Genomic DNA, 27,720 nt, shown 5'->3' on the forward strand with positions numbered 1-27,720 from the left:
CCGGGCCACCCCTGAGCCTTTCATGTGTCTCCAGCTGTGGAAGGGAGCAGAAGGGATCTATAAAAACTCATTCAGTAGCCTCTTCTCTCCAAACTGGTTCTTCTGTGTTAAGTTTTACTGTGGAACTTGCTATGATAATGAGTAAAAGCAGGAAAAATCCAGTCTTGCTGCTAGCAAAGTGTCTTTTCATTTCCTTCTGGAGTATCTTTTGGAAAGTTGTTGCAGTTAGTTAAGCAAGTTTGACCATCTAGAACTACATTAATTATGTGTAGGAGTGATGAAAGCTTCCCACATAGTTGTGCTAATCCAGTTTAATCCCAGGTTGTGGTGTATATATTCTTCCTGACCACATCTCCTGCTTGATGCTGGTTTTTGTTTGTTAAGGAAAAGATGGAGTATATAAATTGAGTCCTCCTAATTTTAGTCTTAGAAGTACAATAATATAGCTGAATTTATTTATACCTGCTTTCAGTGAACTGTGGACATTTCTATCACAAGTGATATCATATACTCATCCAATACAGTACCTTGCTCTCTATTACAGAAATAGATAGGGCGCAAACATTACTTAATACACTTCAAATAACTTTTACACTGCAGTATCCTTAAAAGCCCTTGACAGCCCAGACCACTAGGTCTGTCCCATGTCATGTTGGCCACATGGCAGGTCTGAGAACAGTTCTGATGCCATGTTTTTATATCTTACTGAACCATTTTTGAGCATTACCACAAGGTATTCAGTTAAGTTCTTTGAAATATGAGTTTTCAAAGACAGCAGTAGGTGATAGATACATTGACATGCTCTTTATTTTAGCTGGCAGTCTTGCATTTGGGGAAAAACCAGCAGAAATAAAAAATAAGGCATGTCTGAATATGCACAAAACTTCGATGTTCTTGAATATCTGCTTTCATTATGCTTAATTACCAAAGAACACAATTTGAATTTTCCCCCTGCTTTGGTAGGCTAACAGATTCCATGTGTTCTTAAGCAGTATCATCAAGCAGACTAGTCCTTGGGACTCCAGGTTTTGTCCTGAAAATGTTTTATCAATTTACATTGTGAATCAAAGCTAGAATCAATCTTACCTCACAGTTGTAAGCTCTGAAGAAAAGATGGGCTGCTAATATACAAGGGTTTTCGGTATATTTTATCTCTTGGGATCTCATCTTGCTACAGTGGCCAACTTTTTTTTTTTTTTTTTTTTGGTCAGTGATGTAATAAGCCTGCAGCAAAAAGCTCACGAAATGAACTCTTTGTTTATATTCTCAATGACATCAGTATTTAAAGATAATGATCGAATCAGTCCATAAACTGTAACTACAAACTACAGTAAAGAGGAGTTACATTATATATAATACAAAGTGGTGATCCGAACTGCATTGTAGTTTGCAGTGTGTGGAGGAGATGGTGTCACATGAACATGGGAGGAATAGGCCTGCTTTGACCCTGTTTTGACTGTCAGGTGCTTGCCATACATGCACCAGGGCTGCCGTGTCCTGCTCCCCACATGTGTTCCATGGTCTGCTGCTCCAGTTGTGCAGTTTATTGCCAGGAGGGAGACATGGGTGGTTTTGGTTTGTAGGAGGAGTAGGCAGTGCATAATGGAGTGTTGACATTTGCTGAATGTTGGTGTGCACAGCTAGTTATGGTCTGGAGGTTATTGCTGACTTTCAAAACAGAGTAATTAGCTATCATGAAGCAAAAAAATGAGCATCTTTACTACAGGCAAGAAGTCACAAGTACTTAATTTAGCACACATTCGGTGTAGTGGTAAAGGCTTACACCTAAAATTTTGTACCAGAATTTGCATATTGTTCACGTATAAAATGGGATTATATGTCTGAAGTCTTACACATGTTTATATCTTAGATAAATCTTACCTGTAGCTATTTTGAAATCATTGTTTTGCTTAATTATTGTTTTAAGACAAATTTATCTAGGACAGGTGTGGAGGCAGAATAAATATGCAATTTGAAAACCTCTCTCCCCCCAGCTAAAATAAGTCTTTTAACTTCTGTTGTTTCTGCAGGGCTTCACAGAGAATCAGATATTTGGAAGTTAACTACTTTAAATTTATTCTCCTAACATTTAGAATGAAAAAAATGAAAGTATGTAGTATGTCATATTACTATTACCTTTTCCCTTTTCTTTCAGACTCCATAGATTCTCATCTTGGCAATCTGAAAAATGCATTATCTTAAGCCCCTGTTGAAGTGAAAAGTTATCCAGGTAGGACTCCCTTGTGGTGACTCTTGCTCATTGTTTTCTGATACTGAGTCAGGCTGTTGGTTGTTTTCGACAATCCTGAGCAATAAATAGATGTGTGTAGATTAGTATTAAAGACCAAGAATAATTTCATATTGTGCTTAATATTAATAAATAGAGTTGTGAAAGTGTTGTGCCATTATGTGGTATAAATACTGTGTGTTGTAGAATTGTGAATTACTTTATTGTCTTGTAAAGACAGCCTCTTTTTTTGAGTCAAGAATGACTAAATTTTCTTATGTTATTTCATCATGTATGATAATAGAGGTTTTGAAAAAAGAGGAAAGTTTTGCAAATACAGCCAACAGTTAGTGAGGACTGATTTTGAAATGTTGCATTATAAACTGCGTAACAAGCTTAGGTGTAGAGTAAAACTGCTTCAGAGCTACTAATTGTGTCTCAGAATTTGAAAACCCACATACCCATTTATAAAAAGAGCATAGAAAATCTTTATTGCTTTCATAATATATTGTTTGGTGGATTGAGCTTGGTTTAGCCAGGGAAACTGTTCTGAGAGGAACAATGTAGTTTCAGATATGAAATGCAGAGCTGCTGTTTCAGACAATATGCCATGAATGCTATCTAAAGAAACAGACTTGACATTGTTAATTATACACAAGAGCGAAGTATATTTATTTCATACATCGATGAGACTGAATTAGAAGCTTCAACTGGTGTATGGAGAGGGGTTTTTTGTGTTTTTAGAAAACACCTTACAAGTTCAGCTGGTAACAAGCCTTGCTTATTTATCATGGTCCAGAATAGCTGTAAAACAGGAATTAAATCTGGTCTAATTTTGACTCTAAAGAAACAGTTCTGAATTTCTTCAGAGGTTTGACAGTTATAGTAATGAAGATTTTCAATGGCCTAATAGATACTGTGATAGACATTTTCAATGAATAGCTGTTCATGAGCAGTTAATTATCTCATTGTAATCTGGGTCATTTGGGAAGCTGTGAACATAGTTAATTCCTGTGTTAGGATTGCATTATATGTGAAATGTGCATGTGGAAGGGGGAACGCAAAAGCTTCATCATTTTGAAACTAGCAAGGCTGGAGAAGTGACCAAAACCTACCTCTCATTGAGCAGCTTGCTACCTAGTTGACATGAATGAAGGCTAAAGCTTAACGACGGTGTGAAATCTCTACTCTAAATCATATCTAAAAATCTTTGCTCCTCCATTAATGCTTTCCCTCCTACCAGCCCAAAGCAGTTACAGCTGCTCCCACCAGGACAAACAGCAGCCCTTTGTTAGCTGCCTTGCCTGGGACATACCCTGTCCTGCACTGCTGCTGCTCTCTTGCCATCTGGGAATCCCAGAGACCCTGAAAGGAGCCTTTTCCTCCCTAGTCTCCAAGGTTAACTGATGCAGTAAATCTGTGTTACCTCCAGTACACATCAAGCTAACCTGTGACTTCAGTCCCAGCATTTAATTTCCTATGGGGATGGGAACATCCAGTCTGTACCACAGATTGTAGGCTTCTTAATCAAAGATTGATTACTCCTCCAAGGATCCAAATCTGTGACTTTAATAACATCAAGATTATACATGCTAGAAGCTTTGTCTTGGTATTGAAATGACACTACAAGTACTACAGCCCGTCGAGTCTGAAAGGGCCCTGCTTAAGCTGCAGTTCGTGACTCCCTGCTTCGAAAGCTTGTGTTTGAAATACGATACAGGCGGTGACTTGGACCACCTTCCAGCTGCCTCCACCAGTCTGAGCAAGTATCGAAATGGCAAGCAAACCTCAGAGGATAAAACTGTGAATGGCATGCTTTGAGCGAAGTGCAGAGGGTGCCTTTGGTCCCCCATCTGACTGCTCTGAGAGTCATGTGTCTGTGCCGTGGGACCTGGCGAGACACCCTGGGTGCTTCTCAGGGAAGACTGGCTGGCTTCAAGAAACCTTGATGGTTAAAATGGAGAGCAAAAATCATGTGCAGCAGCTGAGTACTGAGGCAAGATAGAAGTCAGTTGTCCAGCAAACACATTTTTGGATTGAGTGTAGAAAAGACAGATGTTTTACTTTGTGTAGAACCACGGCTACAACTTGCAAGTGCAGATGGTTGAATGCTGTTGTAGTCTCCATCTGTTTATTGATGCTGGAAGATGGTGGGCATGCAGGCAGCTGGACTGAGGGAGAAACTGTCACTGGAAATAGCAGATTTCTGGACTGCAGCAGTGGAGGAAAATGTCTTCCTGGGCAGTTAGATGTGCAAAGTTCGGCTGTGCCACAAAGGGAAGGATTCACAAGGCAGTTACTGGAGGAGGGAAGTGACAAGGCACAAGTTACAAGTGACTTACTGGGAGTCAAATGACCACATTGATGACTGGATAAAAGTTGAAAATTTTATTGTGCCAGCTGTAAAGGCTTTTGCTTCCCAGAAGCTATGGAAACTGTTTTCTAATGCTATGTACTGTATTAAACATTATTTAAACTCCTGATTTCATGACATACGCATTTATTACTTAAGGAAGATAATGAAGATTCCTTCTCATTAGGGCCTTTTATTGAACTTGTTCACATTGATACAAGAAGATTATTAAATACCTTCATTTCCAAAGGAAAAAAGCTTGGGATAGAAACAGAAGGCTGTTAGAAACCAATACAGAAATTTGTCTGAAAAGAAGACTTTTCAGCTGACATGGCTGTGGAAGAAGAGTTTAAATATTTCAGGTACAGGAAGATATTCCAGCAGAGTTGTAAAACGTACTTTTTTCCAGATACCTGATTTTAAAAGGCATGTGCAGGCATTAATATGACAAATATTTGGATTTTGTTAAAAAACAAGTCCACACATTCCACACAGCACAGGAGTCTTAGGTAATACCTGTTAGTTAGGAAAGGTTTGCAAACTCAATAACCTTTTCTCACAGTAGAAACTGGCTGATCTACTAATTATATTTAATAAGTCATAGAATACCAAGGGAACTTAAGAAATTTTGCCAAATGCTCTTTTTCTTTTCATATTTAGAGAAGAGTCATGTGGGGTGTGAGCGACCCAAATCAGTACTGGCTGGTTATCATCACCTTAAGTGACTGAAAAAAAGTATGGAGAAACATACCAACATGTGTAATATGAAGATGGGTCATCTCAACCCAGTAACTGAACCAGAGAAGTGGTTCACTTATGGCTCAACAAACCAAAGGTGGTGTTAGCTTTTTCTTATGGTCCAGAACTAAAGCATCCTGTAGGAAGATAGGTTTAGGTAAATACTCTGTTTAACTGTTCTGTGAATAGAGGTGGACAGCAATTGTAATACAGTGTTTAATTCTGTAGCTTTGTTGTATAGGTGGACATGTGTAATCGCTCATGGCTGTTGAGTAAATGTCACTTCATTAATGTTGAATTTGTATTTTACTCCTCAGTCTTTCAGCTTTATCACACTATTTAATGAATTCCAGACAGCTGTTTTGACTTCCTATGGGTGATAGCAATTGCACTTGAAAGAAAACCAGATCCATTCTGGTTTCTTTTTCCAAGGACTGAGCTCACCATTTTTAAATGCTGCGAACTTACATCAGGGAGTTAAATGTCCCACCTTATTAAATCACTTACTCTGTCTGCTCTAAAGCTTTCATTTAGCTTTGATATAGCATTAATACTTAAAATGTATATATTGGTTCAATAGACACATGCATTATTTATCAAAACACTGCAGCTTATTAAAACAAACCTGCTGTCGTCACAGGTGAGAATCTAGAGTGACACGTAGTGCCAGGAAGTGTGTTGTACATTTTCACAAGCTGGTTAATTGGAATGGTGGGTACTTCAGGAAGAAAAAACAAAAGTTGTGGATGCCTTATCCTTGGGAGTGTTCAAGGTTGGGTCAGATGAGGTTTTAAATAACCTGATCTAGTGGGGGGTATCCCTGCGGTGGAGTTGGAACTACATGATCTTTAAGGTCCCTTCCAACCAAAACCATTCTATGACTCTATGAAAAAAAACACCAATTAGGTAATACGAATGGAGTATCTCCAGAATCTTGACAAGAAAATGCACATTAATATGGTCTAAGACTAACAGACCATAGTAACAGGGAAATATTAAGTAATCGGACCTTCTGTGTCTGTTTGGTGTGTTTGTATTAATCGACTGTGTCAGAGCATCTACATGTTTTAATTGAGATTTCTTACATTTGCCCACATTGTAAAGATCTAAGTAATAAATTTAGTTATCCTCAGTTGTCTAAAAGCAAATCTAATCTTGTGTGTGATACTTACGGTTAGACATTTGTTTAGCTGCTAATTTGCAGCTCATAAGGTCGCTCAGCAGTGGGTTAAAAATAAGTGTGTCTTTCTTCCAGTGCCTGCACAGGCATGGTTGGAGTTGCTGCAGTCCGTCTGCAGGATTCCAGCACACTTCTGTTGCTCCTGGCTCCCAGGCTACAAGGACAGTGTCCTCACTACAGAGACCAGACATTTTCATCCATGTCCTTGTACTGGGGTGCTTCTCATTCACTGGCAGGTCAAATTCAAATGCTGATTTCCCTTATTTTTTAGGTGTGCATTTGAGAGGACAGTGAGCCAAGGGCTAACCTTCCCTTTGTGCCCTCTAATTAGTGCGGGCCTCCCAACCCATGTGCTGGCCATCACATATGAATGAAAAGCATACTGTCACTTTCTTCCTTTCTCAAGCAGGGCTAGGTTTTGATTCTGCTTTAACAACTGTTAATACCTCTCTGCTGTTGTTCCTTTTATCATTTCCTGAATAGTGGAGATTAGGAGAATATTTTCCTCTGTATATATTTTGCTGCCTTTAGAAAGAAATAGATCCCTCTGTAGTTCTTGGAATGCTTTTTAGAGGCATTAAATAATATATTGTTCTGAATTAGTAAGTAATAATATGACCTTTTCTTCTTGAGAACCCATTCTTGAGTTGTATGCCAAGATGTTATCTTCCCACTTGAATGCTTGACTAGAGATCTGAGATTTGATATGGGTGTGTGTGACAGGCACACATAGCCTGCCTTCCCCATGGAGAAGTAAGAACATGCCACAGCCTGACTGAAAGCCTAATGTCTAATTACCTTATGCTAAATCTTGTGATGTTTTTTACTATGTTGTAATAGGAAAGGTAATCCAAAATCCAATGTTTACATGTTGCAGATCACCTCACAAATCTAGAAACTAGAAGTTACAAACACATGGGAAACTTTGCAGTTAGATCATTTTTTTCCAGGTGGATTGGGTGTTTCTATGCATAAACTCTTTCTCATATGCACATCTACTATACATAGAAATTCTTTCATGATGTATGTTTTAAGTACAAGACAGTCCTCACTGCAAGGAGACTGAATGTGTGTGGTTATATGTGCATCTGCAGCTGTTATCAAGGGGAAACATTTGACCTTGAGTTTGAGATGATTGTTGTATCAAACCTCTCTCACTAATGAGTCTTTCCCACCTTCCTCTTCAGTGAAACCTTTCTCAGGCTGGGGAAAAAGGCAAAAAGTGTGACGAAGTGCAGAAAGGAAAATACCAGATGCTTGCCATTCTTTTTGTAGAATCAGCACGTTTCAGGAGAATTTCCTGAACTTCTACTGGAGGGGAACAGGGAAGTAGTTCTGGAAATAGTAAAGCTAAAGGAAAAGCTCAAGTAATCCACTGGATCCTAGAGGAATCTTGTAACAAGAGGTGGATAGTAAAAACTTTAAATAAATGCCTCTTTTTAAGGGGTCAAGGGATGAGCTGTTTGGGTCACCAGGTAAGGAACTGGCTTCAGCCCTGACATGAATTGATGTAGTGGTACCACTGCCTAGGTCAATGGTTCCCAATCAGTAAGTGGCATTGTCATGGGGCATAGCATTTGTTCTGTGTTTCCTTTTCTTTGTTAGACAATGCTGAAGAGAGAACAAACAGTACTGTCAGGCTGGCTTGGACTTCTCCTTGTAGCAGTTCCGTAATTGATGCTGAGACATTTCCTTCATGTAGCTAAACTGGGCTGTGTTCTGGCAGTCAAGGTGAGGTAGATTTCCTTCTCTGTTGCTGATGTCTTATCAGAGGGTTCCGGATCTGACCTATTTTCATGGGAGTCTTTGGCTTGTGACTTGGCATGGGATTGAACTCTCAGAATGTCCTATGTAGTTTTACAAACTTGGAATTAAATTTAAATGAAGAAAGAAGAAGAACCTTGCCAATAAAAACTGCAGGTTTGTGTGACTATCAGCCTGAAGCCTAGCATAAACATCTATACCTGAGATCCTGAGAATGCCCTAGTCATATTTCAAAGATAGCGTTTCAGAAAGTATTGTTTCAAAATAATATACTAAAAAATGGCTGTGCTACTTGGGACACAGCATTTCTTTGCTGTCATTGCAGTGACATAATAAAATAATTCAGGCTGCCTGGACTGGTTGGGGTGAGTGTAGGAGAGTAATCAGGATATCTGAAAAGGAATTCTGTAAATAGTTCGTGGCTGCAGCTTGTAAGAAGCAGACACAAAGCCAAGAGTGTTTTGAGATGGGTACAGTTCTTAATAGCTGTGTTTTCTGAGTGCTCTAAGTTAGTTTTGTATAGACAGCTTTTCTTTTTGTATGCTTTGCAGTGCTTACAGTGTTTCTGAAGAGTTCAGTTGCCTTTTTTAATGCTTACCTTAAGGGAAGGACCTTTTGTGATACAAAATATTCTTGGTAACTTTATTCCACTTTAAGGTAAGTTTCTACAAAAATGAATAGCACTTCAAGCAATTTGTGTATTTACAATTTTGTAATATTTAGAGAAATGAAAACCAGTTCAAGTAGATTTCATCCTCCAGTTTATCTACTTTTGTATCAGGCTGCTGAATGTCAAAATTTTATTGTCAGAGGATCTATATATTATATTGCTGTAGTTTTGTATTTTGCTATCTAACACTATGGCAAAATAATCAAAACAGTCTACAAACAGTTAACTGAAATTTATCTTAGCAGTATCCAATATATCCCTTTCTGCATGTGATGGAGAGAAATGCAGCTAAAGTTGAGATGAGTATTCCTACTTCGTGGTGCAAGGGAGATCAGCTGGTGGGTTATGAGGAGGCTGTACGGAGGCCAAGAAGCAGAAATCCATTTGGCACTTCCAGATGAAAAATGATCAAAGACTTGAGGTGGAGTGGCAACAAAGATGTGAAAGTGGTCATTTGAGCTTGGCATCTGCTGCTTAAGGACCAGTTTGCCGAGATTAGTAGGGTAGGTCAAGTAAAATGTGTCTGCTCGTTCTCAGCAGGGCTAATGGGAGGTCTTTTATGGATCTTTCAGCACACCTTTTCTCAAACCTGTCTGAAATATGCAGCCATACATCTAGAATATACTATAAATCAGATCTGTAGGCTCTCATATTGAATAAAAGAGTGTATGCTGTTTTGATGACAGGGTTAAAAACCACTGGTATTCTATTATAAGCAGATGAACTAAAATGGTAGGAGAATGCTGTGGTGTGATATAAACTAACTGAAAATGGATTGTAATGCTGTCTTGCAGCTACCACGCTCTGTGCTTCACTAAGAAAATAAAGCGAAGAAAAATACAGATTGAGATTAATTTACATAAACCGTATGGCTCAGACACAAGTTTTATTCTTGTTCTGAAAAACTTTCCAAGGGTTTAACCACAATAGTTTTGCAAGGAATAGGGATATATCTTTGAATGTCAAGCAAGTTGAAAGGCTGGTATGCCTGAAAGACTGACTGCTCTTTTGAATTATAAAGGTTAGTCTAACAGAATATGTTATTCCTGGGACTGTTCATGTCTAAGCAATTGTCTTAGACCTTCATGATTGCTGTAGTTTTTCTGGTTAATGATGTGAGGGCTAAAGTGGTGATTTGAACCTTTCAGCAGCAAAGCTGTTTTTGACTCCTGCCTGAGATGAAGGTAGTAAGGGTTGTACCAAATAAGGAGCCTGTTGAGCATCCTAGATGTCATATTGTTTGGGCTAAGATGATCTTCTCTGTGTGTGCAGAAGGCTAGGGGTGCAGATCATTGGACTGCCTGGTTGCACAGAGAACAACTAACCTGAGCTCTTTCAGATTTGTGAGTACAGCATGAGAGGTGTACTTTCTGAAGAGGCAGCATAAACGTACGAGAAGTGAGGTTATGGGTCTAAGATATTTATGAAAAGACACTCTGTGAAGTTTATTCTTGGCAAAGTTTGTCCTGCTGTGGTATTAATATCTGGTTTTGCTTTCTTTTTTTTGTGGTGTAATTATTCAGGGGTATTGCCTGACAGATGGTTATATCTTTGAGTTGTATCGGAATGATGTTATTCGCTTGACAGTTATTGTTCTCTTAGGAACGTGGGACAGGAAAGGACCTGCCTATTCATCAAGTTTATTTTCATGCTCTTGTAGGTTTTATGTCATACAGATACAGACATATGGAGCACTGACTTCAAAGCAGCTGAGCCTTTTCCCCTTGCTATTTTAATTAGAAGCCTCTTCCAGTGCTAAATTCCTCAACATGATGAAACTGCTTACAGTGTTCAACCTAAATTTATTCATCATCAGTTGGTAACAGTCTTGTGCCAAGACTGTCCTTTTATTTTAAATATATTTTTCTTACTGTTTTATAATTATTTGTGTGTTTATACACAGCCCTTGCTTTTCTGCTCAGCTTTATTTTTGTTAGGCTAAGGCCAAGTCCTTGCAGCCTCCCTCAGTTCTGTTGAAAGAGCAAAAGGAAGGAATGGGTAGTTGGAGACTTTTCAGCTTTCATGTAGCAGGTTTTTCCAGTTCCCTGAGAAGGGTGTGTCTTATTCTTTGTACTATTGCTGATAAAAGAAATGAGTAGTAGCTTCCTTGTTATTGTGGTGCACCAACAGAAACACAGAAAATTTTGTATTTTAAACTCTCTGAAAATTATCTTTGAGTAGCAAGATTGTTCAAACAGTAGAGACTGGTGGTGTATCCTCTGATTTAGGAATGCAGGCAGTCCTATGAAAATGGTGTTGAAAGACAGGCAGGTGTTTGATTGCTTCAAGTGCGTGGGTTCCATTTAATGTTTTTTGTGTTTTTCCTTAGGCTGTTAAATGTTCAGATCAGTATTCTGTGGCTGATCTGTGCACAGACAAATTCTTTGTGCATTTTTAATGACTTACTGCTAAAATATGTGATCAAAGATAAATCAGACCTGTTACAAAGGAATCAAAAACTGGAATTATGTTTAAATATTTTTCTGACTAATATTTATAGACACTTGCTACTTGTAAGGCTCTTAGTAAATCAGTGTGCTCTTCAGATATTTATATTCAAAAGATATTAATGGAAGATGTAAAAGATGGATACATTTTTCAGAATTTAGGTACAAAATTTTAAGAAAAAAAAATTTTAAAAAGCTTCAGTAGGAAGACCTGACCTACTTTCTTCCCATTTAAAATCCTAAAGGCTGTTGTGTTGGAAAAAATAAAACAAATACTGTTTAAACTGCAGTGGAAGGTTTTATGTCCCAGGTTTAAAAAAGAATGTAAGCCTTGTGGTATTCAACACCACAGCCCGTAATGATCAGGCTCCTGGCTAAGAAAGCATGGAGGCAGGTATCTAAGGACCATATGATGATGAGATTCTGATTTCCTGATTAGAATTTGAAATCTGTAATGTGGAGCACTGGTGCAGTGAAGGTGGTTGGTAGGAAACCAGGGTATACCTTAGACATTTGTATGACCCTTATGAGAAAATAAATCCCATACCCCTTTCTGCACTTTTCTCTTAGGAAGATGCTTTTGGTACCTATCTTATACATAGTAGACTGGCAGTTAATTAGCTGAGGAGTCCAAGAAGTAGGAGGCCTTGTTCCTAGGTCCGTCTCAACCTGAGGGATTTCAAACCCACATTTTTCTCTTCCGAGTGGTGTAAGCCAGTGGTTTGTGCATAGGTGAGGTACCTAACACCAGACTGCAGATTCAGACTTCTTGCCCACTGTGTTCAATCCATCAGTGTGCATTTCTGACTGCATTCTAGAATCACCGAATTGTTAAGGTCAGAAAAGACTTCTGTGATCATTGAGTCCAACCATTAACCCAGCACCACCATGCTCACCACAAAACAGTGTCCCCAAGTGCCATGGTCACCTTCCTCAGGGAGGATATGGCAGTCCTGTGTAAAGTATCCTGCAGGCTGATGTGCCAGGTATTCTCTTGAAACATGGACTCAATTCTTTTTTCTTTTTCAGGAAAGCAAATTCTGCTACTGGGGAGAAGGAAAATCAACATCTAAACAATGTGGTTTTATTCTAATTCAATATTCTTAGCAATTGTTTAAGTACTGTTTCCTACTTAATGTTTGACCAGAAAATTTCTTAACGGCTTGAGGTACGGTAATAAGGAAATGGAATAGTAATGGCTGTCATTGATCATGTACTGCTGGGTGTGAAATTTGAGTTGTTTCAATTCAGGGCTTCTTTTTTTTTTATTAAAAAAAGCGCCCTTGTATGTATCTTTCTTTTCAAAGACGGACATTATGATTTTGAATCCTGATACAGGAAAACAAATGGGAATTTATAGCTCTTATGGTTTAAAATGAATAAAAGATATTTTCTATATTTGCAGGCTATACTGGAAAATCCAAGTGTGAATTTACTCATAAAGTTAAATAATTTCTTTTCTTTTTTGTTTCTAAGTGGTGACATAACACTTCTGCAAAAAAATTCCTACTCTGTTCAGTTAAAGAAGGCAAGATTACAGTGAATGGGAGACCTTAGAAGGGGGCAACCTAGCTGGGAAACCTACTGTTAAACTTCAAAATAATTTAAAAAATTTTCTTCACATTTTTCTATGGTTTTTTGGTCCCCTGTGTGATAACCCTTAAAAGTTAGGCTTCTATCTGGGAAAAGTTGTAATAGAAAGAAATTCAGTCAATTTTGGCTCTTAAGGAGTTGCATAGCTTGAAATTGAAAAAAGAATGGGAAGAATTTTCCTCAATGAAAAAAAATTAAAATGATCATGCTAACTGTTGGGTTTTAGCTCCAACCTGTTAAATATTCTGTGTTTCTCAGTGTGAGACAGTGGTTGCCTTCATGCATGAGTGACTTCTTGAACAATACAATTTCTGGATGGTATGAAGCAGAATTAATGAAAAAACATGTTGAACACTGATATGATTGCAGACTTTTGGGGTTGGCTGTAAAGCAGAAGGAAACAGTGTGTGCCCAGATGGCCATTATGGGATTGGTTTTTGTGTCCTGTACTGTCTGGAATATGAAGAAAGGGCAGTCCATACATCTGATCTGCAAGACATCTTACCTTAAAGTGGTTTCGTTGTCATAGCTGGCACAGTTCACAGCAAGGAGCACATGTGCAGTGTCTGAGATACCTCAACACGGCAGCTTCTGCCAAATTTCACTCAAGTTTCCAAATGTAATATTATGCTTATGTCCTATCCTGTCTCTGACACTGAATTAAAACAGCACCTGTTAATATTAAGAATAAATGAAATTACTGTAATGTTCAGGATAAAGAGGTTTTGGTGAAAGAAAATTGGATATGAGATTTAGATTTCCTGCCTAATTAAATATTTCAAGTGGTGGTTCTACTTCAGTTTTATTTAGAAGTTAGAAAGCAGTATTACAATGCTAGCACATGCCCTCGTACTTACATCTTCTTTCTTGAGCTGGTTTTTGCTGACACTCAGTTCAAATGCTTTTAAGGAATAATCTGAAACACTCTGGAACATCATTTTTGTTTTTGAGATAAGTGGGGTTTTTTTCAGAAGCTTGTTATTCCTCTGCATGTTGGCTGAATTCTCATTTACATTTAAATCAGCTTTAGTAGAGTTGTGTAGCTTATTGGTGTTCCTCTTCAGTCTGACAGCTGAAAAATAGCAGATGTAAGTATGAACATTAGGCTAAGGCTTGTATTACGCAGCCAACATTCATTTGTTCTGGTACTCTGGAGTAGAAAGTTAAAACACTTTCTAGTTTCTGCCTCAACACACTGGTTTCTGCCTCAACTTGTGAACATAGCTGAGTTTTTTGGGTTTAATACTGCTTTTGAATAGCACTGAAATAACTAAAAGTGGTGAACATCTGTACTGTGGATTTTAGTGCTATGGGTAAATAAAGGTAAAGCTACTGATGCACAGCTGTTTTTCTAACACCATAGCTGTCTTTCAGGATATTGTTTCAGAAGAATGTGTTTTCTTTAAGTCTGAAGGATATCTTGAAAAAAAAATCTGTTCTGGACTCTATAACTGAATTTCTGTGAAGAGTGGTAGATAAAGGACCGTGATCATCTAAGCACTGTTCTGTTTGTAGTGGGAAGAAAGAAGTGGGGGCAAGAAGATGATAGTACCTTTATTAGGATGTCAGCAAGGAGATGACTGGGGAAGAGAATACTCTCTGTTGCTGCTCAGAATGAATGGTGTGTGGCTCCTTGGATGGGAAAGCAGGAGTCGCTGGTTGAAAAGGACCAAGAGATCCAAATGGATCTTAAGTTGGGCAATGTCTGCCTTGCACTGAGAAATGCGACTGACATGACAGATTCTCCAAAAGATTAATTGTGGAGGAAGTTGTCTGGGAAGAACTGAGATAATGTGGGAGAGCTGGTTGTGTTCCTTGATATGACAGTTCAGTACTTTCATCTCCTAATATCCATAATGAAAAGCACTTGAAACTATTAGAAAAGGAGCAGAAGAACTAGTGATTTTAGTTGAAGAACACTGTTTCAGAGGTTCTCATGAATGTGCATTGCTTTCAGTGGAATTAATGGAGTAGAAAAACCTGCCCTCCAGATTTTATGTGATGATAGAAGTACCTTTCTTGTCTTCTTGGAAAACCAGGTTTACTTCTGTTTGATATACTTGTGCCTGGGTGTGTCTTGTTCAAATGTCAGTCCTAACTTAGAAGCTACAGAGGTATCCTCCTCAATAAATCATTAGTTGAGGGTAACACACACTAGGATTTTTTTTTTTAATTGAAGTGGATATTTTTGGACAGATACTATTTTAAGATTATTTTAATGGAAGGGCTTCCTCTTCCTATTTTTTAAGTTGCTCACTTACTAGTGACAATAACAGATGAAAGCATTGCATTAGTTGATATGTTGGGGTGCAGAAGAAATAAGAAGCTAATGAATTGTAGTTTGTTTAGAGGGAAGTAAAACCCCTTTGTTTTTATTTACCATGTTGTTAAGCTCAATGAAAAGCTTAAAAATAGTATTAGTAATAATAATAATATTAATAATAATTATTATATTTTTGTCCACAAACCTAAGTTTAATTTAGAAAGGCTGAATTATTTGTGTGTTATTTTCCTCGATCATCACTAGCAGTTTCACCTTTTTAATGTGATGTGTTTGGGATGCAGATTTCACAATAATTTGTTCAAGACTGGAGTTTGTAAATCGCCATTTTAAGATTAAATATTCTGACATAGTGTCACTAGCTAAAACTGTGATTGCATCAATTATAAAAATGTAAAGTAAATTTTTCATTGCTTTCAATGTCTGAATACATACTGTGAATGTCTAAAAAAATGGTGTTAAATTGCATTGGGAAGTATTTTATTAGTATTATTACTGGTTTTCAAGTAAATTTTTGGAAGCATTTGTAATTTTAAAAAGTATGTTGCTTTCTTGAATACAGTTCATAATATAGCGTCATTACCATTTCTAAACTTCCTTTTATGTCCTTTCATGTTTTTCTGTGAATGATACCATTGTTCTGTCACTTACTTGAGCTCATAAACAGGAAGATATTTTCCAAATTCAGCATCATGTCAAGGCTATATTTAAGTCTTAGTTATTTCAAATCCTGTAGTACTATCTGTAGGATATATTCTTTCCTTTGGAATACTATGGCATAATCTCTTTTGTCAATTGCTGCAATGTATTCTCTGTTCTTATAATACACAGCACAGCATCTGCTTGTGCTTCTCTCTGAAAAAATTCTGCTGCAAAAAATTTACAAGACTGTTGATTGTATCATGTAATTCTTGGGTTTTTTTGTATTCTGCAGAATCCCTCTTTCTATACAGTTCTATACAGGGTTCCAGACCTCCCTTCAAACTCCTTCCCTTGTCTGCTCCTGTCCTTCCTGTCATTGTCACCAGTAATCGGCTGATACATAGGGGTCCACCTCCAGTCAGCCCTTAGTGACTGCCTTCAAATCTTCACGTGAATGTCTTGAAGCTTTCTCTCACAGAATATCCTAAACCAGAAGGCAGCTTGACTCCAGATTAGTGGTGACTTGTTTTCTGCAGTGGGGTGCTGAGGGGAGATCTCTGTGCCTGTTTTGTGGAGCAGTCCCTCAGTCAGAGCACAGAGCTGGGAGCGTTCTGTCTGCTCAGAGCATGCAGGTACTTTGGATTCCAAGCAACCTTGCACTGTAACTCATAGACATACCTTAGTTTCATAGCTGCAGTTAAAACTCTTCTAGCTTTCTAAAGTGGGTGGTGTGTATTTTGTTAGCCTTTAATTAGATCTTAATCACAAATAAAGAAAGTTCTGAAGGAGCTGTCTTGAAACTGGGCACAATGTGTCCAACCCAAATCTATCCTATTGGGATCTAAAGTCACAAGCTGGAGTGGTAGTTACAGATGCTAAGGGCTTAAGTACCTAAGTGTTTTCTTACATAGAACATAATTACTGGAGCAATACAAACAACTTCCAAATTGAAATTAACTTGCTTTTTCCAAATAGGCAGGTTGATCAGGTGTAGAGAAAATAAACAAAGACATGTTGTACTAGAAACTACGATTATATAAGGCCCAAGAAACATAAAAAAAACCAAACACTGGAATCTTCTAATTTGTTTTGAATAGTCATATAAAAATATATGGTTGTTAAATTTTTTCTTGCATATAAACTTTTACCAATTTATACAGGAATTGGTCACAAATCTAATGTAGGTAAGTATGTAGGACAGATGAAAGAAGATGCATCTAGAGAAAGGCAGAAATAGTCACATTTCTGTCCCTCTGTTAATAAATTGGCAAAGACAAGACATTCCATTTCAAAACAGAATGAAAATGGATCCAAGTGCATGTGCAGATTTATTTTGTATCACAATGTCTGTATATTAATAGAATTCGGAGAAAAGAAGGCAAACTCAATTTGCTAATTTCAGTGAATAGATTTATTCATCTTCCTATTGAGTAATTGCAGAAGGCATTTTTCATTTTAATGAGTATTCAGAATTCTTTATCTGTTGGTTTTCTCTGTTTCCCATTAGAAATTTGCTGTCTTCAATGTGTTTGTTAGCACTTTTGTCAATATTGTATTTATTTCTGTATCAATTAAGAAGTGATTGTAATGTGCAACTTGTAGACTCACTTAAGGAGGTATTGAATTTGAAAGACTTTATTATGTGATGGTGAGTTGTGGTTTAGTATGTGAACTTACTAAAATCTTCTTTCCTAAATGGGAAAAACAGCTTATAGAAAGTGTCAAGTGGTAGCTCTACAGTTTTAAGTTAGATAGATCTTAAGTGTGTCCGAACTTGGTTTGTTTCAAAATAACAATTTCCTTGTTATTACATGAATAAAAAGTACTCTGGAGAGACAGCTTTTTGTAATATATGGTCTTGGCTGTTGCATTCTAGAGTCTTCACAAGCTACATGTAAAGATACTGGGTTTTCTTTACTATATTCAACATATGTATCAGGGAAAACAGACATCTCTGCTTAAACATAATACTAAAATACTCAGGGTTTATGTGTTTATTTCATAGTTGATGACTGATTGTGACAACCTGTATGTTGTTATTCACATCACAGTGATCTGCTTGTGATCACTTTCATGTGTAGTTTGGAGCTACTGCACTTGGCACTGTGGTGCCATCTCTCATCCTGTTGTAAATGGTTTTGTTTCACTTTTGTCTGGGATAAGCCCAGAAAAATGTGTACATGCACATCTTAGGCTTTACAAACTCTGTTTTCTTTTAACATACATTACTATGAAAACTTGTTTTTGAATTGCATTATGAAGAAAATGCCCACTTTTGAGGTTTGGGTGACAGGAAAATGCTTGGCTTAAAAAATTGAGAGACCAGGATAACTCTGCAGCAGGGTAGTGAGGCTGTGGGCTCATTCTTTTTCCCTAATCAAGAAAGGTATAAGAGAGACAGCATCTTGTAATCAGCAGTAGAGCATGTGTCCCTGTTCCATCACCTGCTGCAGGTCTCATAATGAGATGGGTGTTGAATTCTGTGACCCAGTTACTGTGTACAGGCAGGTTGGGCCCTGCCTCCTACATACTTGTTGAAAGTACTGCAATGTTTCTGAGCTTCTGTACAGACAGAATAGAAATCAAAAAATCTACAGCCTGTTTCTAAAATCCTGGGCAAAATTATTTACCACCAAACTTTTGTAAATGCTTGAACATCTGCTTCTTTTCGTGGACTGATGTAATTCTAAATCTTCTGGGATATTCAGCCACTGGAATAAAAAGAGAGATAATGGGGAACCTCATGAAATGGCTTCTCCATTAAAAGAGAATTTTGGTTTGAAGTTGAGGTCCTTGAAGGAGGACATGAAAGATAATTATAAATAGTGGGAGGAAATTAATAGGAAATTATTTTTTCACTATTTCAAGAATTTGGGGTACTGAACACAATGCAAAAAAAATGCTTTACACTTGACATGAGTTATATAACTTATTTTCACAACATATTGTGAAGACTCAAAACAAAAAAATGGGTTCAACAAGGAGCTTTACAAGTCTGTCAGTGTTAGTGGTGATAGTCCAGAGTCAGACTGACCCACATGGATGCTGTGCTGCTGATTGGTGGGGGAAGAAATAATTTTTATTTGTGTCATCTTCAGTGTGTACTACAGTGCTGGCTCTCCTGAAGATAGGATCCTGTACTTAGTGGACTGTCACTGTGGCTAAGTATTGAGTGGTTTGGGGTGTTTCCTTAGTTACTGTTTTTATCTCCTATTTGAAGTTGGCTGAAGAGCAGGAAGGTGGTGTCACACCTTTGCCATCAGTGGGGGAATGTGAATCGGTCAACTTGGGTCACCAGACGATTTTAGATTATCAATGACTTGCTTTCATGTTGAGCACATAAAGCTGACTTTCCATCTGTGTGCGCATTATTCAAAAGTGGATCAAAAAGCAGCAAAACAGAGACAGGGTAGTGGTGGCAGTGGTTGCAGATACATTCTGGATTAGTAGAAACTTAAGTGGCTGAAAATAAGTGCTAGATATTGATAATTTTATACTAAAATACAAGTCAGTTACTTTCCCAGGTTTTATTTTTCTAAACTTCCTTTTCCGTAAAGTATCACATTGAAGTGGTCTAAGAACATTTGAGTTCAAGCATTTCCATGTGGAATGGAATGGAAAAGTCTGTTATCACTGGGTTCCAGTTTGTTCTGGTAGGACTGAAAAGACAGCTATAGAGTGTGCAAGAGGGTGACAAGGTTTTGCTCAGCCTTTCTTCCATACGCACCATGTGATGGGAATCAGGACAGGTGATTCCCAGGAAAGAACAGTAATTGCTGCTTTATTAGCTGCGGTTCAGACTTGATGGTGGCTAACGAGTGCCTAAACAGACAGTGTGGGTGTCTTACACTCATTAAGATAATATTTTAAGTATTGTTTTAAGAAATTTTCATTCCTACAGGCCAATTACACCACCACTGATTTGTGACAAATGAACTTAACCTGAATGACAGCTGAATCTGTCTGCACAACCAAATAAAACTACATAGATGAAAACATTCAGGAAGTGTGGAGAAGTCTGGTGGCATCACTGGGTGAGGTGTACCTTTTTAGGATCTCAGCAGAACGTTTTATGGTGCTTCTATCAACTGCTAAAGCAAAACTTGTTATATCATTACCTGAATTACATGAAATACAGAAGATTGGGACAACTGCTTCTAAGGTACTAAGCAAAGTTATAGCCCTCAAAATACTGGAATGTACCTATGTGTTACAGACAAATTGAGCAAAGGAGTATTTTAATACCTGGCATAGGAGTGAGAAGGAAAAAGGGAGACTTCTTTTCAATAATTAATGTCTGTATCTATTTTATAAGGGTAATCATTCAGCATGTTCAATGCTTATTTGTTTTTGAGTGTACTTGAGATTGTCCTGCAGTATAAACATTGTGTTTACAGAAAAATCTGTTTCTTTTTGAGTAGCTTGTCCTCAGTGCAATGTAGAAATCTGTTATTGCAGCTGAATTTAAAACTGCCTGGTTCAGCAGAAGGGTTGTTGGCTTAGTGGGGAGATACTTGATTCATAATAAACCAACCATCAGTTCTGTTTTCATTCTACTCTAACTTCAAAATGAAATAAAAATGCAGTGGAACATATGAATGTGGTTGAATGTAGGAGTAAAAGATACAGTGATTCTTTTCATATCAGATATTTCTGATAATTGGGAAGTGTTATCATTTTGTGGGGAGGGGCAAAGTGGCAAGATATTTGTTCTTTTTTGTGATGTTTTTAGAGAATTATTTGAAACAAAAAATGTAATATAGAATTATTTTAAACAGGAACATGATACAATTATTTTAGGAATTGTTTGTCAGTAGATTTGTAGACATTTCTGTCCCATGTTTATTTAAGTAGTCTGATCCTGTCTTTAGGACGTAAACTGATCTGTCTACTTGTGAAACTAGAAGTGATGCCTTTTATTTCTCCCCCAGTTAACTTTGAAAGTATTTTAATAATGTGGATAATTTCACTCTTCTCAAGAGAGGCTGACAATTTTTTTTTTTTATTTAACATCAGCAATTGACTGGAAAACAAAATGCTTTCATATGCATCTTTGAAGCCAGGAGTGAACAAGTATGTTTCCTTCCTTTCTAGAGAATTCAGGCATCTGTTCTTGGTATTAAAATATGGAAACTATAGCTTGAATGGAAACTCAGAACCAGTCATGGTTTTGTCTCTCTATTACACTCTGATAATTTAAAAAATAAAGTATTTCTTGTTTAGATCATGTGAACTTGCTGAACACAGTAAGACATTTTGGTCCCTAGATGGCATGGCAGGGTATTCCAAAAGCACTTATAACCAGGGGACTTCTTAGTTTTACTTCTTTGAAGTTTCTATTGCAAATTCCCATCCTGTGATGGGAATGGGGACCGCAATAGGATTCCTTGGGGAGCCTCTGCTTCTCTGCTACATGGTTCCATCTGGTGAATTAAAGAGCTTTTGAAATAATAGCATAGAGTACATTCAGTTACTTAATACTTTCCTGCACGGTGTTTTTTTCAATGTGTAAATCTGGTGTTTCTCCCTCAGGTCATCATTAACTTGTTTGTGTATTTGGCTTAACTAACTTTACAGCCTCCCAGCACCTCCTGCACATTAATAAGAGCAAGTTTCACCTTGGTTTTTTTTAGTCCTTTCATGACTTTACATGTGACATTCTTTCTGCTGATTGTCCATGACTAGTGCTTTCTGAGCTGCTATTTTAAAGAAGATGTGGTTTCTTGAAAGTGAGGAGAACAAATAAGGTAGCTCAGTTTATTGTGCCTAAACAAACCTTGATATAGATCTCCCTCTCCCTCTGGTGTTAGGTTGGTTTGTGTCTTGTCATCTGGAAATACAGGAAAAAAATTTGCATTTTCTCCTTCAGTCTGTAAAGATTTTCCTTTCTAGTGCAAGGAGAGCTGTGGAGTCTGAGAGACTTACACTAGAGTTTTGGAATATCTGTGTATTGTTTAGGAGTGGGCCAGGGAAATTTTGTCTTTTTATGTTTCAGATTATGCTGTGTTTCATGTATTCTGCTGAGCTGGTTTTGCATCCATGGCCTGCCAAAAATATATGAGCTGAGAAGGCCCTTAAGGATATGTAGCAGAGCCGGTAGTGCCAGTTTTTGTGGGGTCCAAGTGTAGTGCCCTCTTGCTGCTGTCTCTGTGTGTGGTGGTAAATGACTGCTGCTGGTTACTGAGCACCAGCCACAAGGATTCGTGCAGGGTTTCAGAAAGCCCCAGTTTGTTCAGCTCCTGAGCCATGGAGGTGTTGGTCGCTTTCCATGATAATGTAGGTGAATTTTGTATTATGACTGTGGGAAGCTGTTTCTTCACAACCAAATTTGAAAGAATATGAGAAGAATAGTTGTCAGGTGCTCTAAAATGGAGCAGTTCTGAGATTTGCACTTACAGGTTGAGTTCATTTTGTATAAGTGTTTTGATGGCCCTACATCAGACAACATGCTCGTTGAATAGATGTCTCAATCTCAGTTATTGTCAAAGTTGTAAGACTATAGTAAGGCCAGGTGATTACAGCTATGGCAAAAGGTTGGGGGAAAGGGAAGGTCAGCAATCATTATGGCATTGGAAACTGGAACAGAGAAACACATCATGCCCCTGCCTCTGCAACTGGGGTGTTCTAATGAGTTTAATCACACTTTAATTAGCATTTTTAGGTAATTAAAATTTTTCAAGAGATTCTGTTAAATAGATACATTTGAGTTTGAGTTTCCAGTGTGTGTCCTTGGAAGCTGGCTTCCAAATATCCTCTCTCTCTGTTCCACAGAGGCTTAAGTTCATCGTAACTGTGGTGTAGGTATTCATTAAACTGTCCTTAAATGTTAGATCATCTCAAAAAGGGCAGTAGAGATTAATCAGTGCTCCTGACCAAAGCCCATCTGTGCCTTCTCTTCAAACTTGGGGATTAAGTACAGTGATGCTTTCTTGAGTGAATATTTTGGAAATGTGTGAAACCTGTGAAGCTACAGTATAGTACAGAGAACTTAATAAGTCAAATTATTTTGTAATAACCAGATTTTACAACAATTTGTTAGCATTTACTTGAACATAAATTTCTAGATTCTTATTTGCCCTGAAACATCGTGACCTTTTCTTAAGACATTAATTCCTTTTTGTTAATGACACCTTTTTCCTTACAGAGCCATACAGTGTACTTCCATACATTTTTATATAAGCAGTTGGATAGCTTCACATGAATTTTCTTAATTTTTTTTACTTTTACTGATAAGAACAAAGGGAAACTTAATTTTTTAATATAATAATATTTTTGCTCTTAATTTCAGTAGAAGTAGCCAGTGAGTCATTGCTGAATTGGAAGTACAAAGAATTTAATAAATAATTTTATATTTCAATTAAAATTCAGATATACATTCCTATGATAGCACTTACCAGTAAATATGAATATAGTTGCATTTAAAAAATGAAGTACTAGCCTCCATGATAATTTAGAGGAATAAATAAAATTTGCCATCTTTTGAGAAAGCAGAACAAGCAGATCTTCCTGACATGCTAACTTTTTCATTTGTATACAGGAAAATGAAAACAACCATTCCTGTATTGAAGTTCTGCTTGGTCACTTGGATTTTAGGCTAATTATTGAATTGAACTAGTTGAGTTATTTGAAATCAAAGAAATATTCTCTGCATATGTAAAAAGGCTGTGATACTATCCAGGGTAGTATTTCAGAAAACTCTGTCCATTGGAACCTATTTTAATATCTTCTATTGTTAGACTTTGAAATTTAGACAATTCTATTGTATGAATATTTTTAAAGGTTCTTACCTTTTGTCAGTTTGGGTCATGATTAGGTACTTACAATAACAGGTGTCTTTTTGAAATGCACTTACCTTCAGATTTTTTTTAAAGTGAGAAGTTACTTCTAATGTTTCAGTATCTTTTGGTATATTGAGAAAGTAGTATGGAAGTGCAGAAGCAGCAAAAGGTCATCCTGTCTTCAGAGCTGCACTTAGATGGTTTGCAGCAAGTAAGGCCAATACATAAGACAGTAAAGACAAATTGAATTCTCAGTGAGCATGGATTGTCCATACAGTGAGTGAGATGGGCTATATTTTGGGCAGTGTGAAGACAGTGAATGATTACTTAGGACTGTAAAATACAGATTTAGATGCAAGATAACCCAATGCTAACACAGAACATAGGTTGTTTCAAGGTATACTTGCTAGATTTTTATAGAGGAGCCACCCTCACTTCCAGGCTAGCTTTTATGGTGAGATTAGATATTGCAAGTATTTTCATCAGGGTTAGGAAGTAAACCTGATAGCAAATGCTTTGGTCATACTTGCTTGCACTTTGTTTTCAGGGATTCTTTCAGCTCTCAGTGAGTGCCAAGGCAATTTTTTTCTCCATTAGCCTCATACCCTTCTCCCTCTTGCACACATAAAGACTATTTTGCAGATTGCCTAAAACCCACAGGCAAGGGTGGCTTTATTTGAGGTTGAAAGATAAGAACAATGAAGCATGCATAACTGCTCATTGCAGACTGTCCTGCTGAACCACTTCCAAGAAGTGGCTGGTTATGTATAGCAGGGTGGCAGCTTTCTGGTGTTTCTGCTACAAGAGATGGTGGTTGGGCTGGGCACTACTGGCATCTGGCTTCAGGAATCAAGCTGACTGTTGGGGTCCCTCCCCCTGCCATGGAGCCCTGGCAGAGGGGCCCTGAGGGCACAGGCACGGGGTTTCCCTGCCCCTGCTCAGCCTCGTTCCCATGGGTTGGTTTGTGTTCCCTGCGCGGGCAGAAGGACCCTCGGGTCCCGTGATTGAGCAGTTCCTGGGCAGAGCCCCGGCCATGGGGCTGGGGAAATAAACATCTCTGAAACATCTAGCAAGAATCGGTCAGTATATATATATTCTTTCCACGGACCTTGTTGTCTGATACACGTATTGCAGTATCCCTGCTGTAACAATGGTGGATAATGTGAGCAGAACGATCCCCAGTCCCTAAGTACAGCGACTGATTTGTGAGTAAACTCCAGATTTCTCTTCTTGTTTTTGTTTTGCTATTCCATCTCTAAATTATGGAGGAACCGTGGAAAGACTCTTGGCTCTCAGAGCTGCATATGGACATTTATCTTAAACTTGAAAAGATTCTTGAAAAACGATTTGTAAATTTTAGCTTAATTCAAGCTCAAAAGGAACTGAAACATTTCGTTTCATGGTTGTTTAAGAACTTTTTCTACATTTCTTGGGACTTGATTCTTACGGAAGACTTTTGGAAGACCGTTTGGACACAGTTAATTTCTGAGTCAAAATATATGCCAATGGAAGAATGTTTTCGTGATATTATTTAATTACTGAGACTGTTGAACAATGTCAGCTGTGTCCTTGCGAAGTTAAAACTGCTTCAGGGACCGTGCAACCCAGGCCATGTGGACCGAGCCCTCTGTGAGCAGCAGCGAGGCAGTTCCCGTGCGTGGGCGGAGCGACGCGAGCTGCAGTGTCAGCAGTGGAGTGAAGTGCGGAGGGAGCCCGCCCGGCCCCGCGCAGCGCGTGGTGGAGCGAGCCCCGTGAACGCCTGGCCGAGAGGGGCGGTGCGTGGCCGGTGGCCAGCGGCGATGGCTGCGGAGCGGAGCTGCGCCAAACCGAAACATGCGCTGGGGCAGGGCGCAGGGGGGTCACTGCTCAGAGGCCCAGCTGAGACGTGGATGCAGCGCCTGGCAGCGGCAGCGCAGCTGTGACCGGAGGAGGCGGCGGTGTGCGGGGAGCTGAGCGGTGCGGCCCGGCCCGGGCGGTCCCAAATGCGACCCCAGGAAGAGCGCACAGGCATGAGCAGCCCTGACGGCCCCAGCAGCACTGGCAGTTCCAACACGGGAGCGAGTGAAAACAAAAGAGAATGCAAAAACACAGCGAGACAGAAAACAGCAGCCACTCGGAAAAAGGAAAAAGCATCGTAGCTAAGGTTTTAGGAATAGTAAAATGGTATAATGTTAAACAAAATTACGGAATTATAGCAAGATGTGACAACCAGGAAGACATATTCATTCATAGAACTGCTATTAAAAAGAATAACCCTGAAAAATACATCCCAAGTTTAGGAGATGGAGAAGTAGTAGAGTTCAAAATTGTGCAAGGTAGAAAAGGGTTACAAGCAGCAGAGGTCACTGGGCCTGATGGTGTTTCTGTGAAAGGCAGTATATATGCTAAAAATCGTAGTCATGTTAGACAGTACCTCCATTGTAAGCCCCCCCCTACAGTCTCCCTTTCCTAATGCCACCTTCCCTTTTTACCCTGTATCCTGTTACCCCCAGTGTATTGCCAATCCGTTTTTTCGCCCATGGTTTCCCTCACAAAACCATGCCTTTGCCAATTGTTTCCCCAAAAATCCCTTTCCAATGCCAAATGGGGGATGACGAGAGTGAGGGAAGAAATTAACTGTTGTTGTTTAGAGTTCCAACAGGTACAAATGGAAGAAACCCTCTCCTGCCTCAGTTTCCCCACAAAGCATGCCCGGAGAGTCCTGTCTCCCTTCTGTCAGCCTTAAGATGTTCCAGAGAATCTGTTTGGACATTTAAAGACTCAGGAGGGTGGCTTGCTTTGTTTTGAACCTGTCCTTGTTTTCAGTGTTAAGTTTTAAATCTCTTTTGTTAAAAATAAATGGGTGAAGTGTCGGCGTCCCTCCCCCTGCCATGGAGCCCTGGCAGAGGGGCCCTGAGGGCACAGACACGGGGTTTCCCTGCCCCTGCTCAGCCTCGTTCCCATGGGTTGGTTTGTGTTCCCTGTGCGGGCAAAGGACCCTCAGGTCCCGTGACTGGAACAGTTCCCGGCAGAGCCCCGGCCATGGGGCTGGGGAAATAAACATCTCTGAAACATCTAGCAAGAATCGGTCAGTATATACATATTCTTTCCACGGACCTTGTTGTCTGATACACATGTTGCAGTATCCCTGCTGTAACAGCTGACCAGCTGATACTGGTGGGTTGTCAAAGTCCTTAGGTTCGAAAAAGCAAAGGGAAGAGAGTGGTGGCTAGGGTGGCTAGCTCAAACTCCACCTGTCTGCATCTATATCCAGTGTAGAACAGCACGTTTTCATGGTTGTGAAGAACTTACTGAGTGCCTAGTTGGTGTATTTTATTATTGTATTCAGAGTTAAATCTTTAGCTTGAGGCTTTGTTATTTTTGTAGGTACTTCCCTCTCCCATTTTTTTTAAGTTCCCCTTCTTATAGCAATAATTTATTTTTCAAATACTTGTGTATTTGCACATTGGTAACTGTTCCACAAGTGCCTGTGTCATTATTAGTAACTGTTCAACTATCGATCTGACGGCTTTTGTATTAAAAGTGATAGCGTTATCACAGGATGTTCAGTGAGTCAGGTACTCTGCAAAACTTGTTGTTCCTTTCGATTGCCCATAACTGTGGGGAGGTTAGAGGCTGGGCATGCCCAGTGTGGTTATTCTGTATTATTCAAGCATAGCAGTACAACAGATATTTTTTTAAATCACCTATCAATGCTCTGATTTGGCATTGCTTTCTAACCTAGAGGTCCTAGTTCTGATTATTTTTTCTGTAAGTTTGTAGTTCATGAGGGCCTGAAGGGGTTTTGTGAGTGTCCAGAAGAGGAAGGAGATTAGCAACTCTTACTCATCTTCTTTTGTGACAGTATGTAAGACAAGTATTCATCACAAAAGTGCACTCTACTGATCTTCAAAAATGCTCTGTTTAATTATTTACATGTACTTTTATATTTTGTGTGATTAACCCTTGGGGTGGGGGTTGTTTGTTTGTTTTCAATTTGGTTATTATCATTAATCTGTTTGTTTCTGTGTACACTCTCTGCTTCAAATAGTGTGATGTGGTGCTTAG

The 27,720-nt window shown here is 38.6% G+C and overlaps 1 protein-coding gene across 1 annotated transcript in view; it reads left to right on the plus strand.

The window, feature by feature from the left end:
• The window catches only part of MPP7 (MAGUK p55 scaffold protein 7), a 158,799-nt gene that overhangs the window by 2,392 nt on the left and 128,687 nt on the right, over positions 1-27,720 (plus strand). Inside the window, exon 2 of the mRNA XM_082295756.1 lies at positions 2,156-2,230. The gene's annotated coding sequence lies outside the window, so the exon portion shown is untranslated. The remainder of the gene's footprint in view (positions 1-2,155; positions 2,231-27,720) is intronic.

The sequence above is a fragment of the Coloeus monedula genome, assembly GCF_965178545.1.
Source record: "Coloeus monedula genome assembly, chromosome: 1".
Taxonomy (NCBI): Eukaryota; Metazoa; Chordata; class Aves; order Passeriformes; family Corvidae; genus Coloeus; species Coloeus monedula.